This window comes from Arctopsyche grandis, chromosome 4 (assembly GCF_051622035.1).
Source record: "Arctopsyche grandis isolate Sample6627 chromosome 4, ASM5162203v2, whole genome shotgun sequence".
Lineage (NCBI taxonomy): Eukaryota > Metazoa > Arthropoda > Insecta > Trichoptera > Hydropsychidae > Arctopsyche > Arctopsyche grandis.
In genome coordinates this window covers 3057235-3074616 of record NC_135358.1, presented here as the reverse complement: position 1 = coordinate 3074616, position 17382 = coordinate 3057235, and positions in this window count along the sequence as shown.

The following is a 17382-nucleotide window of genomic DNA, read 5'->3' as shown; positions in this document are numbered from 1 at the left end:
GCAGTCAGTAATAAAATATTTAGGAGTAACGTTCGATAAAATAATGAGATGGGCACCTCATATTGAGACAGCGAAATGCAAGGTGATGCGTGGTATATCTTCAATATACCCAACATTTAATCACCATAGTTCTTTATCAACTCAAAATAAAATAAAATTATATCGCGCGCTCATATTACCATTATTAACCTATGCTTCACCTGTATGGAATAACGCCTCGAATACTTACCTTTCCAAGATCCAAATAAAACAAAATAAATCCCTAAAAATAATTTATAATACACCCATATATACTAACTTGAAAAAACTGCATGCCATATCTAATATTCCGTTTGTTACATACATTACTAACAAACCAACCAGTAGATTCTATGACAGAATAACTAATAATTATACTAACACAATTGTGAAGGGTCTCGGTGATTACAACTAAATGTCAAAGAAACTTTGACTCGTTTTCGATGTTCCAAACCAAAAATACTTATATACAAAGTCTCTTTCGAAATTATAAATTTGATAAAATGGTCATAAATTATAATTACATATAAATGGTTATATGCAGAAATTTATGTATCGATTGGTCATATGTATGTATGTTTAACGCATAGTGATGTAATTAAATATTTATTTTGATAGTTGGTTTATATATTTATTTATAAAGTTCTTTAGTACTATTACGCATAATAGAAAAAAATCTGAATCGAAAGTACATGATTAATTTTCTATTATGATAAAAAGGGCTTGTAGATGAATCCAACAAAAATACATATTTACTGATAAATTAACTGACCAACCGTTACTAATAACTAACCAAAAAGTGTGCCGTAATGAAAAGGAGAACAAAAATGCCTATTTTTGATTAATGAAAATTAATTAGTCAGGCGGAAAATGGTCGCTCAAATTTAAGATTAATTTCTGTATACATGAGAGTGCTTGGAATTTCAACTCAGGTTTTTTTTATTACTTCATTTATCTCAATTTTTTTCTCTTTATTAATTCAAAGCGAAACTGAGAGGTAGCTGAAGGAGCCTCAGATAAAAATTCGTATCCCAAGTGTTATGAGAAAGTTTAGAAAAACTGGAACAACTTCGCATCCGCTCGGAGCTCACGGGATTTTCCTGTCAATTATTTTAAAATCAATCATCTTCACAGCGAGAGTGTGGCCAACAGCGATATCAACTTAAAAATCCTTAAATACAAAAAATTAGAAACACATTCCAATATAATTTTGTAAAGTAAGCCGAAGCGCCTTTTCATAAATAAAAAATATGAACCGATTATTTTTTTTAAAGGAATCATTTTAATCTTATCAAGTGCTTGAATTTTTTTCAAAGATAATATAAAGTCGCTACATATTGTATGTTCCAGCTTGAAAATATGAATAAACTATTACGCATATCGGGTAGGTATGTATGTACATACATAGGTACTGCTTTCTATTCAATACATTATTCCGAAAGCATCCAGCAAATGGGCCATATTTTATAACGAGTGAGAAGAGTGAAACAAAAAATGCAAAAAGTAGGGGAAAAAGCTAAAGAAAATCGGTATTATCTCATGTATAAGAAATATGCGTAAGATGAAAAATATGTTGTACAGACGGTTCCCAGATTTACGACGGGTAACGCTCTTAAAAATGGCCGGCCGTAAGTCAAAATCGCCTTTTTTATTATTGAAAAGATACAACCTGCTCTCTCTTCCCTTATACAATCTGAATTCATAATAATCATGACTCAAATTATCTGAAATATATTATTTCCAATAAACGCTCGTCCAATATATCCAAGCTCGTTCTTATTATATATAGCTTAATAATAACGATCGACTGTGGTATTTCGTGTGAAATTCTTACCTGTATAAGCTGTTCTTAGAAAACATTATTAATATTGTGAGAGTTATTTGAATGATTGAGATGAAACTGATGCCTACAAAGGCAAATATTATAATAAGTCTTTATATAATTCGTGTCAATGTCCATCTAACATTTTGGAAATTGTTAAGCATTTACCAGGTTTATATATATTTATTTATATTTTTTATTAATACCAAGAAGGTCTAGTAGGTAAACTCAATGCGCCTTCCTGGCCAGAAACATTGTACATTTGATACAAGTATTATTAGTATTATAAAAAATAAATACATATCAATTAACACCCACAGAGTCAAATCTATGGTCAAATTTGCAGCATTTTATACAATTTTGCGAAATTCAAAATTGCTGAAAGCTCGAGATTTGTGAGAAAATGGACAAAGTTCCCAATTTATTGGAACTGTTTCAATGAAAATCAGATAAATTGGCAAATTTTGATAGGAAACGATCGACCTAGAGTCACACATTCAAGTTCTGGCCGGCATAAACCAGTGAGATTTGAACCCATGACCACTTTTTTCAAAGCTAGTAATTTATTCTGCTGGTTTATTTTGAAATAGGTTTTTCGGTAAATTTGAGCAAGCTTCGATAGTTGAAATCTAAAGCATTTGTCGTTTTATCTTCATACGAGTAACAATCTCTTTTTCATGTCTTTGATGATATATGTGATTGATTTAAATGAATGAGTGACAAATGATATAAAAATAATTTCGAATTAAAATATTTTAAATAATTAGAATAGAAAGGAGAGCCAATTATTTATTGGTTCTTAATGAATGCTAAATTCATGTATGATTCTTTTACGATTTCTTGGTAATTCCTACGTTGATTTTTATTATTACAAACCTTCTTTACGTTTCACTTAAGATTACAATTTAGGAAAAAATTTGCCTCTTATCCGATCGTTTTCATACTTTGCCATATTGCTCATTTTGGTCATCAATGTAAGACGCATGGCACCGAATTACGATGGTGCAAAAATATCGTGTAAGACGCATTTGAAAACGCTCCCACGAAAAAGTTCTTGACGTTTATCCAGCGTTTGCTTAGATTATTCTCACTTTTCGCCATGTCAGATTTCAATTGTTTAAACGCCTATAACTTTTTATTTTTTCTCTCTATATTTTATAAAATTTGCTTTATAGGTTCTCGTTATCTCTTATATATAAATATTTATAGTTTTAACTCTCATATGTATATATATATATATATATAATTCACTGAGCGTAAATCGATATAGCCGTTATATATCGATTTACGGCCAAATGTGTCGGATCTGACATTTCACAGCTAGAACTACATCTCTTCACTGAGCGTTATCTACGAGATAAGTATTCAATAAGACATTATGTTGTATCTAATTGTTAATATCATTTATCAAATAGTTTTCAGAATCTCGGATACGGTGACGTCTATGACGGTACGTAAGCCTACCATAATCTATCTTCAACTTTATCGCCTTGATATGCCTATTTCAGATTTTAATTGTTTAAACGCCTATAATTCACTCTATATTTTATAAAATTTGCTCTATAGGTTCTCGTTATCTCTAATATCTAAATATTTATAGTTTTAACTCTCATATGTATATATAAATTTCAAATTTGGCGTCTAGCTTCATGTAATTTAATACACGATATACATATATTGATTTTTGGCCAAATATGTCAAATCTGACATTTCACGGCTAAAAGTATATCTCTTCACGGAGTTTTATCTGCGAGATAAGTATTCAATAAGACATTATGTTGTATCTAATTGTTAATATCATTTATCAAATAGTTTTCCGCCAATAAATAAAGCTGGCCGCATTTGACGTTTAACCCATAACCTCAAATTTCAGTTGTTTCTTCCTCCAAAACAAACTTCCTTCTAACCAATACAGGCTTAATATATGTACACGGATCATACAGTGATAGTTTTATTTTTAGTTGTCAGCTGATTTAAAAGTTTTATTCCGGTTATATAACTATTTAATGCTCATATATTTCATGTATCAGATTCATAATATCATACCGGTGGCCGAATGTTTATAAAAAGTGTATAATATATGGTTTAATACGACGGGAAAGCCTCATCAACCTCAAGGTAGTAAGTTCTCTATTAATAATTCGCATTGAAGAATTATAATACTTTAAATTCAGTGACAGTGGAATATCTGTGCGGTGTAGGTCTGAATTCTTAGTTATAATATGTCTTATAATTATAAATAAAATAACAATTATTTAGGTTTATGATATTTTATTAATTTTCTAAGAAGCAAAGAAATATGATATGAACACGTACACGTATTACGTTTACTATTTGGTTAAAAATTGTGTATTTTTTACGGTACAAAAATGTCGGTTTATAACAATTTTAAACAATCGAATATTGCACGTCAATAGTGTCATTTTCAAATCGTCACAAAAAACAAAAATAAGATATGAAATCAAAAATTCACCCTCGAATCGATAACGATCGCGTGAAAAACGCATTAGTGCGATATCGATCAGTCGGCCTTTCGGTCGGTTTTGAATTTCCCCACATACAGATTTTCCAACTCGTACGCATTACAAAAAAAGAAAGGATAAAAGTACCGCACGTATGTATTGGCCGCTTCAAAAACCTAATTATAAAAGTAATTTAAAATGTGTCGTGACACTTCCAGTGTCTACATAATTTATTACAGGATATAATTCGGTCCCTTTTATACACCGGATAGCCGCACACGCGACATCCCTATCTGCATAATGCTTACCCGGCTTCGGTAGAGAGGCTTTGACTCTTCTAGGTGTCACTCGAGAGGTCACTTGCTATTATTTTTTTTTTCATCCTACCTCACAATGGACCAGCTACCTCAGCACGTGATAGACGATAATGTATTTTTAACGATAGATTTTCACGATAATGTAATCGTGTGTGAAAAGTGCTGAAGTCTATGCGGTCATTTAGCAGATAATACCGCTGAATGATCTATAAATTCAGACCGGTTTATTATAAATTAGCACTTTGTATAAACTAGCTGAATTTTCCGGCGTTGCTCGGATAAATTTGGGAAAAAAGTGAAAAATGAAACCTTAACAGATAATTTAAGTCTATGGCTTAATTTAAAGTACTATGCGATTACGTATATCTGATATTGTCACTTTAAATTGAAATCTGCGAATTTTCAAACAAAGCCTAAATTTTTACATACATACATACTATACTAGGTGATGCTGGGGTGGGTGAAAGTTAACAATGACACTAAAAGAAAATAAAATAAAAATAGAAAAAAGTAAATGAGACTATTTCAGAATATTTTGTATTTTACGTCTTAATGTTATTTTAATTTATTTAATTTACATACATATATACAAATATACCAGGAAGGCTTAGCAGGTAAACCCTAAATGCGCCTTCCTGGTCCACATAATTATTACATAGATACATGTAAATCTAAACAATATCTGACATCTATCGTCAGATATTACAAATATCGTATTAATACGATAAATAACGATGAATAACTTTCATGTAATAATACGAATTTTATATTCGATAAACAACCACAGAGATATCTATGGTGAGCAATATGGCGATATAAATATAAGATATAAGTTAAGCTATTTTGATAGCGTTCTAAATTAAACTGTAGATTTACATAGAAGACAATCAAATGAACCAATCAATCCGTTAGTTACGACATTACTAACAAACTGACCAATAGATTCTATGACAGAATCACTAATAACCATTCTAACACACTTGTAAAGAGTCTCGGTGATTACAACAAAATATATATACCCTTCAGGTATAAACACAGATTACCTAAACACAATCTGCTTTTTATCGTCGACTTGGGATAGTCTTTAGTTAATATTATGTATTAGATGTATTATGAGCATTTATAAGAATTGTAAATAGGTTTTTGAGCTCTTTTTCCTATTATGCTGTACATTAGTATTAAAATAATATAATACTTTAATTACTAACATAAATAAAATAAAATTGTAAAATAGAAAATGATCCGTAGATCAGTAGCTATTAAAATAGAAATAAGATACATTGTGAACATAATCTAGTAATAATAAAAAAGCATTTAAAAATCAAAATCAACCAACCAATTTTTATCTGTATATTAGTAAAGGCTTGCAATGGTTTAATTATGTATGTCGATCGTTTAAAATTCGACGCACTGTTTACGTTCAGTAAATAATATTTCCATTAAGAAGTAGTTAACTTTCATATTAAATATTTCATAAAAAAAATTTCGTGTAATAAAAATGTCATAATAGGGATGATTTAAAAGATTTAAATCGAAATAAATCATTGTAAGCCGCGGTAAGAGCAAAATAAAAATTATTCATCCAGAGAGAGAATTTTTTTAAAATGCCAAGGTCAATATATTACATATGTATATACCTATCATTTAAATAAATATGACTTTAAAATCAATTTTAAGTCTGAATGTTGTTTTTTTTAAGCTTTCGAAAATCTGAGCGATTCATTTTGGACCAAATTATATTGTGAAAGTTTTTTTAAATAAAAATCCGTTTGAAAACCTTTCAAGTGTACGAAAATTAATATCACTCAGATCGTTTTCGTCATTAAAAAAATACTTGAAAGGCATATGAAATGTTCAAAAGGCATAAAATCTACAAGATCCATTCGAATACACCTCCATGTTGATTAAATACGACCGCTTCGAGCCTGTTTGCATTAGTACAGGCAATATTTACAAATTGCCCGAGCGGAATGGGAAAGGAGTTGTCTGTGACGTTCCATTCCCGCAAATGTTCCAGACTCGAGGATGGGGAGAACGGGTAAGGAATGAGGTGGGTTTGAGAAACTATCTGTCAATCATTTCCGCGTAGACCCTCTTCTGCTCCCGTACTATGAAAGCGGGCTTAAATACACATTAATCAGAATAAATTTAGTCCGGGAAATCTGCGCCAAAAGTCAAACCAAAACCAGCCCCGGGAGCCTCGACGGTTTAATGGAGCCTTTGCTCAAAATTATTCAACGGGATGCTTGTCGAGGAATTGTCACTGTTTGAACGTAGTCAAATTATTGGATTATTATAATGTAATGTTTTTCGAGCTTGACTCGCTCGCTACACACATTTTCTCAGTACTACGTGTGTATATAGACAAATTATTCAAAGTATTATACCTAAAACATATGTTAATACATATATACTTTGACATTTGAAAACTGTCAAATAGGTTTATACATTTTCGCCATAGTGACAATACAGATTAGCTCCAGGTTATTGCTATGGCTAATTTATTACACGACATTGAAAACTCATAATTGACGAGACATGTAAATCGAAACAATACCTGACATCTATGGTCAGATATTACAAACATCGTATAAATACGATTAATAACATTTTTCATGTAACGATACGAATTTTTACATTCGATAAACAAGCACAGAGACATCTATGGTGAGAAATCTGGCGAAACCTGAGATATAACGATAGCTCAAGGTTTGCAACAGAAAATTGGGAAGTAAAAGCCAATTTTACAGGAACCGTTTCAGTGAAAATCAGAAAAATTGGCAAATTCTGATAACAATCGATTGACCTCGACAAACCAAGGTCTGGCTAACAGCGAGACTCTTAGTGGGAATCGAACCCGTGAAATCAAGCACGAAAAAATTCAATACTCACCACTAGACCACGCTGCTGGTTAATGGTGTGTACATACATATGTACATTTTTATTATATTTGTATTCGAATATTCTAGATTACTATTGTAACATCATTTAGTATACATACATACATATTTGAGCTATCATTAAATTTATTAAATTTGTACAATAACATATATTTATTTTTATTTTAGTAAAGATATTTATTTTATTTTATTTTTACATTTACTTTCCTTGATAAGTCGCAAGTTCTCCATTTCTAAATCTTAAATTTGCTTTATATTTAACGAAAATGACAATTCAAGATAAAGAAAATTATATTGTTCATATACATACATATAAAAGAGTATAAAAATCTCTTTTGAATTTATTTCTGATTGGAAATCCTGTATTTTGCGTTTGAGCCGTTATACCTACATACATATGTATATAATATTTGTATGTAAGTGGCCATTTTCCTTGATTTTGAGAAATATCTCGCAAAACATTGAATATTTTTAATGTTTTGCGCGATTATTATTTAAAAATACTGGTGGTTTGCTATAAGTTTATTCTTCTATCCAAGATTCTGGGCATAACGAATTAAAAATAGGATAACACTTTGTAAATTAAGTAAAACTGAAATAGTGTTTTTGGAACTGAAAATTGAACTCCCGCGCCACTTTCAAATATATCGGCTCATTTATAATAAAATAAATATTAAGGTACTTTATTATTGAAAACTTTCACGTTACGGTATATAGACTTGTATCAAATGCATCGTTTCAATATTTTTGCTGCAACTTTAAGCTAAAAATATCACGATTTAATATAGATTTATATTCAATTGTATACATGTATGAAGATTTTAGAAGCTTTGTTCATATATTGTATATAGCAATATCAGAATATTGTATGTATGTGAATAGATAAGTCTACAGAGAATTTGCTGTTTAGATTCAATGTGGACTATTAAAGCCACAAAACTATTAACAATTCATCCGCCTCATCATTTACGTACATCATAAGCACTTGGGACAAAGCACATATGTATGTATGTAGATATAAAATATGCAAATGTAGTGGAAATATTTGATTCACATTCGAACAATAGAATATTTGAACAGGGTTCGTTGGACAATCAATGGCATTCGTGGCCAGAAACTCAATAATTGCGCCAGGTCAGTTATGGAAGTTTTAATTGCGTTGGAAATCCGGCGCAGGTCGACGAGGAGGCTTTCGCGCCAGATTTTCCTTTCGCTCGAGTTTCATTTCAAAAGGGAAACTTTTCCTCATATTGAATGCTCCGGGAAGTGATAAGCGAACGTGCCGGGATTTCTTTAATCCTTCAGCATTTTCAGCGGCCAAAAACTAACTCGATTAAACCGCAACCCCTGCGAATATCGATCTTCCACTCTACGGATAATCGCCGTCGTCTTGTTTCGCTATAACCTTTGATTGTAAGCCCCCAAAAACTGGTTATTCAAAAAAAAAATTATAATACAAGAATGTAACTGTGTAAATATTTGTATATGTGTATATATTTCAGAATGTTTTTATATACCTATATTTTATTTTATCATTTATTTGTGGTATGTATTTATTTATCAACATATACCACAGTGTCTTCACAGGTAATCTCAATATGACACTGTGACTAGATAAGAATAATAGACATTTTATATACACTAACTGAACCCAGCATGCGTTTACCGTTCCCGTTGCGTTCCCGTTTCCGTTCCCATTTGTTTGAAAAATGCACATTTGAAATTATGAAATGGTTTGTTTATTTTACCCTAACAACGCAGGTCGCGACGCGAAAACATTTGAAATTATTGCGGTGTAATAAAATGCCACTCATTCTCGTTTTTTCCGTTTCCGTTCCCGTTTTGGGGCAATTTTTTTTGCAGTAAGTTTCCCGGACATGCATACAACAAATCCTGAAAGTCCATCGTAATCGGTTGTGTGGCTTAAGAGCCTATACGAGACAGACAGACAAACAGACATTAATTTTTTTTATATATATATGTACATATATTTACATACATGTAAGATATTTAAAAAATACATTTTATTTTTAATATTCACATGCTTCATAAATACATTTATTTTTATTTTAGTCTTCACATGCTATCCAAAATGTTTATGTATGAATCAAATGAATATGTTATTTATTTGATCATACATATGTATATACTAGGGTTTCTGACCCGGGTCGACCCGGGACAAACATTTTTTCCATAGCTGGAAATTTTTGTACCAAATCTAGAATTAGACTTTGGGATTCTCATTTAAATATTTTAGTATTCTTAAGAAGCTACTTTAAATAAGTTTACCTTTATAATTACATTTTTTCGAGTTAATAGATACATATATTATGTATTTTTTTGTAAATAAATAAATATTTTTTTAATAAAAAATATATTAAATAAAAAAAAAAGTTTTTTTACAAGTGTCCCGGGATTCCGGGAATCCCGGGAACGATCCCGGGCTCCGTCCCGTGTCCCGGGAATTGAAAAAGTCCGGGAAATCAGAAACCCTAGTATACATATACATATGTAGTATCAAAAAGAATAGTTTAAGAATAATGTCGCAATATCAATTAACGGAATAATAGAAAATTAAGGAGAAATTCCACTGATATTTTCCACTGAGTTTTTCTAAAATATAAGCTTTATATACAGTTTGTTTCATTTATATTAACATACAACAAAAATTATTTTTTATTTGCACTAAAACTCTCTATTTATTAGCAAGCTTTGTAAATATTTCAGATATCACGCTTTGAAATATTTCGATAGTTTTTAAAAGATCAAAAAAATATAAAATATATACAAAAAGCAAGTCGAATATTCTGTATATTCGACTTGCGTGTACAAAATATATTTTTATTTTTCTTTGTATACATGTTTTGATCTTTTTCCTTCATTTTGGACCTCGCAGTGAAGTTTTTTTTTATTTGCAGCTGGTTCTTATATATTGGTTCTGGCCTATAGGTGCAAGACATTCCCTACTTTGTATTTTACTATTTGAAAATTTTACTTTATCTGCTATTATTATATTATTTTATATTATTTCTTTGATATTTATTTATTTATTTTATTCTAAACAGACCATTGTGGCATAACAGGAATTCCTAAAGCGCCACAATGGTCAAAAAATATAACACAAAAAAAACAAAATAACAATTAAACATAAATTAATACATAACGAAAATAATATACTCATCAATTATACATAACAAAATAATGCTATTGATTTTATTATTAGGTATAAATATATTTTTTGTCTGTATACGTATGTATAATATATTATATATTTTTTTTTCTCATTTCCGTATTTTTCCAACCATTGTGGTGCATTAGCGACTCCTGTAATACCACAATGGTCCAAACCTAAACTTAATATAACAAAAAATATGTACATACATAGGAAGTACATATATACGTATATGTTTGCAATAATAATATTTTGTTTTCTGCATACGTAAAGTTTGATCAGTTTGAACCTACCATAAAATAAACAATCCTTACAACCAATATCGAACAAACACAAAATAAGCATAACAACGACAACCTTCAAACGTGCGACCTCGAAACATTAAAGCAATGAGTATATATTGAAAAAAAAACTAGAAGTTTATTTTTCTATATGTATATGTATGTACATATATGTTATATTGAAAAAAAATCAATTTAATACACGAACGGAAAAGTTCCACTTAAATTACGCCGAGTCAAATTCCTAGTCGAGTCGAGCTTTCGCCCACCCGTCGAATATCGAAATATCGTAAATAACACCTGAATGAATAAAGAAAATTGTTTCGTATATCTATTTTTCCGATAGAGGGGAGGCTGCGAGATAAATCACCTCGGCTGGTGGTGATTTCGCGTTAATACGAGTGATTTGTGGTGTTCGGTGCGCGTGCGCTGCGATGACACATACGCGAGCCGGAGCTTCGTTGCCTAGACGTCACCTTTCCTCTCGGTAATGGTTGTGAACGTCAGGGGTAAACAATTTATAGATCCTGAGCCAGAGTACGGCACAAAGGCAATGAATCTTCCCAAATCTGACAACGCACCCTTCAAACCCCTGCCTACCGGAGGGGGTGCGGGAAAACCTTAAAATCGAGAGCCTCTACCTCTGCAAACATTCATCACCTCTTTTGTGCCGAAGCAGGAAACGGTCGCGTTTGTTCCATCTCAAAATTTAAATATTTATAATGTGGGCCTTTTCTATGATTTAATTCTGATGTACTGAAAACTACGTATGCACTAGTTAGGGGCAGCTGCGACATGAAAAATTCATCCCTATATACATATTTATTTTATTCAATCAATCAAAGTACACTCGTCATTACAGATAGCTCCATTTTAACCCTCCCTCACCAAAGTGGAGTATGCAAGTGCTCCAATTTTTAGATACCTCCTTTACGTTTCACTTACGATTACAATTCAGGAAAAAGTTCGCCTCTTATCCGATCGTTTTCATACTTTGCCATATTGCTCATTTTGGTAATCAATATAAGTAAATGGAGCCTCCGCCATTACGATAGAGATAAAATATCGTATAAGAAGCATTTCAGGTCCGAAGATTTTTAATCTCGGTGACAGTTGGTAGTCATTAATTTTATACATAGATGGCGGTAGTAAAAAAAATAGTGTTTTTATTCAAAATAATAATTTTATATACAAATTATACAAGAGGTATGTTTTTAAAAAACTTTTTTTTAATGCACAGGTTTTTTTTACATATGTACTTCTTTATTATTACGTTTTTCATAATAATTATGTGATGTTCAAAGCTATACACCATATATTTATTGTACTCCTAGAATGAACTACAAAAAATTTATTTGTATGATTTAAAAATTTGAAATTTATATATATGTACATATGAGAGTTAAAACTATAAATATTTAAATATTAGAGATAACGAGAACCTATAGAGCAAATTTGATAAAATATAGAGTGAATTTTAGGCGTTTAAACAATTAAAATCTGATATGGCCATATCAAGGCGAACAGGTTGGAAGACACGGGACGAACGCTTGTTAAACGTCAAGAAGGTCTACGGGCCCCGTTTTTAAAACGCGTTGTATACGATATTTTATCTCCAACGTAATGGCAGACGATACATTAACGTATATTGATGACCAAAATGAGCAATATGGCAAAGTATGACAACGATCGGATAAGAGATAAGAGATATAAAAAATTACCACTAACACGAAAGCCATGTGAAATGCAAAGGAGGTTATTTAAAAAAGGGGTACATTGTAAAAAAATACATTTATACATTTCTACGGGCCAAAGTATAATTTAAAGGCGGTAGCGATAAGTCATGTTTGTGACTGTTCGCATGCACATTCTTGTTGATCGATGAATCAATGCGAGAAAAAGAGACAGCTATATTTTCGTAAGCTATTGTTTTCGTCGCTTTTGGCGCGTGGCTATTGATTCATGCAGTCGCCTGTTGGCCTTACCTATGTGCGTTTGCATGTCGATGGTTGTCGTTATTTTTTAATACAAAAATAGTCAAACACATGCTATAGGACTAAAACTTTTTAATGTTGATGTATAAAATGATTAAAAAGATATATATTGAACCCATTTGTATTGAAAAAAGCTGTATTTTGTTTAAAAAATACTGAGGTCTTACTCGACCCCGGTTAGGGACACTCGTTCGATCTCGACGCTCCGTCCTTCAAAGGTTAATACAAAATCATTCGAATAATTCGAAACCATACATGACATCTATGGTCAGACATTGCAAACACCGTATACAATACGATCAATAAACATCGTATACAATACTTTTAATACATAATCATTCGAAAATTTCGAAACCATACATGACATCTATGGTCAGACATTGCAAACATCGTATACAATACGATCAATGAACATCGAATACATTACGCTCAATAAACAATTTTATACAACAATATGAATTTATACAATAAACATCCACAGAGACATCTATAGAGAGAAACTCGGTGAATCCTGAGATATAATACAATAACTCAAGATTTCGCGAGAGAAATGGGGAGGGAAAGCCAATTTTGCAGAAATCGTTTCAATGAAAATCAAACAAGTTACAAACCAAGGTCTGCAAGGTCAAGTTACAAACTAAGCAGTGTGACTCGAATTTATAACCACATTGGCCATTAAATTATGGAAAAATAAAAAGTTACTAATCACTAGAGTTATTTGAATGCACTTGCAACCATTTTGTTAGTTGATCGGGGATAGCCATTTTATGTGAATTTAATGTTAATTTGGCGAAAATTTTTGATCCCTATACTTGTGAAGGTTTTATAGTCTGATATTCTTTTTATTTTAGGCATTGTTCATTTGCCCATTGGCAATAATAGTGATTCAATATTGTGTAGCGTCAGTGAAATCGTCATCATTCCAGATCAGTCGTGTCGTACGAGCGCATTATGCGGTGAATACAACACATGCACATTCATACATCCTGCACCTACATACATATATCATCATTATTCTCGATCCATTTGCCCGGTACGGTGTTACGATTAACATGCATGCTGTGTAAATGCAAACCAGCGGTTCCAAATTGTAAGCGAAACGAGATGAAACATGATTGCGAAAGCTCGCATTCAAAAAACATCCGGTACAACTTTAAAACAGCAACCCGTAAATTGGTCATATCATGATGTGCACAAATACACGGATATATTGAATATTTTTAATGAATGTAGAATTTAGTGACAATCTATTAATTTCAGTTATTGCTTTGAGTGGCTATACTGTGTTTATACTTCATAGATTTTGATAGTAAAGCGTGGTATTAATGATAATTGTGTTTATTATTGTAATACACATACCAACCTAGCTTTTGATAGAGTTTATATCTGAAAAATATGGTATTATATTTATTTATTTTATTTTACATAAATATAAACTAGGAAAGCCTAACAGATAGAATACAATGCGCCTTTCTAGACAACTAATTGCAGCATTTTTACTTACCTCTTATTAAGTTCACATGGTTTTCGTGTTAGTGGTCATTTTTTATATCTCTTATCTCTTATCCGATCGTTTTCATACTTTGCCATATTGCTCATTTTGGTCATCAATATACGTTAATGTATCGTCTGCCATTACGTTGGAGATAAAATATCGTATACAATGCGTATCAAATATCCAGAATCTCGGGTACGGTGACGTCTATGACGGTACGGCAAACTACCATAATCTATCTTCAACCTTTTCGCCTTGATATGGCCATTTCAGATTTTAATTGTTTAAACGCCTATAATTCACTCTATATTTTATAAAATTTGCTCTATAGGTCCTCGTTATCTCTAATATTTAAATATTTATAGTTTTAACTCTCATATGTATATATAAATTTCAAATTTGGCGTCTAGCTTCATGTAATGTAATATACGATATATGTATATTGATTTTTGGCCAAATATGTCAGATCTGACATTTCACGGCTAAAAGTATATCTCTTCACGGAGATATACTTTTAGCCGAGTTGAATATCTTATTGAATACTTATCTGCGAGATAAGTATTCAATAAGAAGTTATGTTGTATCTAATTATTACATAAATCGCTGTTTTCCGAAATGCTGACGAATACAAAATCAGCAATTAATTAATCCATAGAGACATCTATGGATTTGGACTTGTACATTACATTCTTATGTTCATTTTTACAAATTGAACATAATTCAAATTCAGATATTTGTGACATAGCGGGTAGGGTGGTTTTTGCCAATTTGATGGAGGAAACGTTTCAACAATAAAATCAGATAAAATTGGCAAACTCTGATAAAATTGAAACGATTGGCTTTGAGTCACAAATATCTAAGTCTGATCAGCAGTATTAAAGATTAGCACGGGATTGAACTCGGTAACTTCTCGGTGCTAATCATAAACGAAACCACCAAGTCATACTGCTGACTGTATAAATGTAGATCAGAAAAATTGTTTATATATATGTATGTATGTTTATATACATATATTACGTTGTTATACTGATAGCATTTTTTACTTGAATTTCGGTGAACTAATATTTAAGATAGAAAATCTATGAATGAAATTTGAAGATTACTAATTTTAAGTACAAATATGTAGGTATGTATGTTTCAAAAATGATACTACTATATGAATGTATGTACATATTTTTTTAATTCCATTCATTATAAATTTAAATATTACTACATAGTTTCTTGTAAGGAAAATTTTAGACGAAATAATGATGTATGTATTTAGATTTGAGAATTTGAGAGTGACAATGTATATGTTTTAAGAGGTATTGAAGCATATTTAAATTTATTTTTATTTATATATATATATATATATATATATAATGAAAGATATTACAGTGAGGTATATGGAAGATTTTAAGGATAGGTATGCGATGTTCGTTTTTTTTAACTGGCAAAATATTACATAATTTTTTGAAATTCATCAATAATTTTTGATTTTTTAAACATTTAAAAGTCTGAAAGACAAAACCGAGATTAATTTATAACACATTATTTTTAAAAGACTTATCATTATTGCAAACTTGAGATAAAATTTCACGCTTCATAAATACAATATAATTTAAAAAAACACTATCGAAGTAAATAATATATAAAATGAATATGAATATTTCATTCATATAATTTATATTTCATATCGTTGTGTGGAATGATCATACAGGTATATATGTATATATTAATATTTGTTTTTGATTTTTAAATACTTTTTATTATTACTAAATTATGTTTACAATACGTCTTATTTACATTTTAATAGCAACTGATCAACTGATCATTTTCTATTTTACAATTTTAATCTAATTTTGTTTGTAATCATAGTATTATATTATTCTAATGTTAATGTACAGCATAATAAGAAAAAGAGCTCAAAAACCTATTTACAATTCTTATAAATGCTCATAATACATCTAATACATAATATTAATTAAAGACTCTCTAAAGTCGATGACCTTAAGCAGATTGCGTTTAGGTAATCTATGTATATATTAATATAATTTATCAATGCATCCGTATTAATTGAGGACTTTACGTAATTTTCAACATGAATATGCAATAAGAAGAAACAAATATCAATATATCTATGTATATATTAATATTTGTTTTTGATTTTTAAATAATTTTTATTATTACTAAATTATGTTTACAATACATCTTACTTCTATTTTAATAGCTACTGATCAACTGATCATTTTTTATTTTACAATTTCAATTTAATTTAGTTTGTAATCATAGTATTATATTATTCTAATGTTAATGTACAGCATAATAGGAAAAAGAGCTCAAAAACCTATTTACAATTCTTATAAATGCTCATAATACATCTAATACATAATATTAATTAAAGACTCTCGATGACCTTAAGCAGATTGCGTTTAGGTAATCTATGTATATATTAATATAATTTATCAATGCATCCGTATTAACCGACTTTACGCAATTTTCAACATGAATATGGAATAAGAAGACGGAATTTTATTCAATTGGGTCAAAATTAAAGTATTTGGACATTTTAAACAATAATCTCGTGCGGTTAAAAAGCGATCGCGAGCGTTAAATGTAACTCGACGAGTTAGTTAGCCATCCGGGTTCCGGTTTGTACGTGTTTGTGTCGGCTAGCGGTGATATTAAAATAGTAATTCAGGTATAAAGTTGCATGTTGGCAACATGTCCGCAGGCAACGCCAGTCGCTGACAGTAATTGCTGCCTATTTACGGGATATTGTATCTATAAATTACCACGACCGACTAACTGCCACTGCCGCTAATTATAATAACGCCGCGGACACCACGACGATAAAATACAATCGAATATACGACCCTGTACACGTGTGGGTTATCTACAGGCATGCCAAAATGTCAGTTCTTGTGTTTGATGAGTTTTAA